Below are 516 nucleotides of genomic sequence, written 5' to 3' on the forward strand. Positions count from 1 at the left end.
ATGAGTTGTGTGCAGTGTGAGAATTGAGTGTGTATGAGTTGTGTGCAGTGTGAGAATTGAGTGTGTATGAGTTGTGTGCAGTGTGAGAATTGAGTTTGTACATGAGTTGTGTGCAGTGTGAGAATTGAGTGTGTATGAGTTGTGTACAGTGTGAGGATTGAGTGTGTATGAGTTGTGTGCAGTGTGAGAATTGAGTGTATATATGAGTTGTGTGCAGTGTGAGAATTGAGTGTGTATATGAGTTGTGCGCAGTGTGAGAATTGAGTGTGTATGAGTTGTGCGCAGTGTGAGGATTGAGTGTGTATGAGTTGTGTGCAGTGTGAGAATTGAGTTTGTACATGAGTTGTGTGCAGTGTGAGGATTGAGTGTGTATGAGCTGCATACGGTGTGAGGCCTGAGTGTGTCTGAGTTGTGTGCAGTGTGAGAATTGAGTGTGGTGTGCAGTGTGAGAATTGAGTGTGTATGAGTTGTGTGCAGTGTGAGAATTGAGTGTGTATGAGTTGTGTGCAGTGTGAG

This window comes from Microtus ochrogaster, chromosome 15 (genome assembly GCF_000317375.1).
Source record: "Microtus ochrogaster isolate Prairie Vole_2 chromosome 15, MicOch1.0, whole genome shotgun sequence".
Lineage (NCBI taxonomy): Eukaryota > Metazoa > Chordata > Mammalia > Rodentia > Cricetidae > Microtus > Microtus ochrogaster.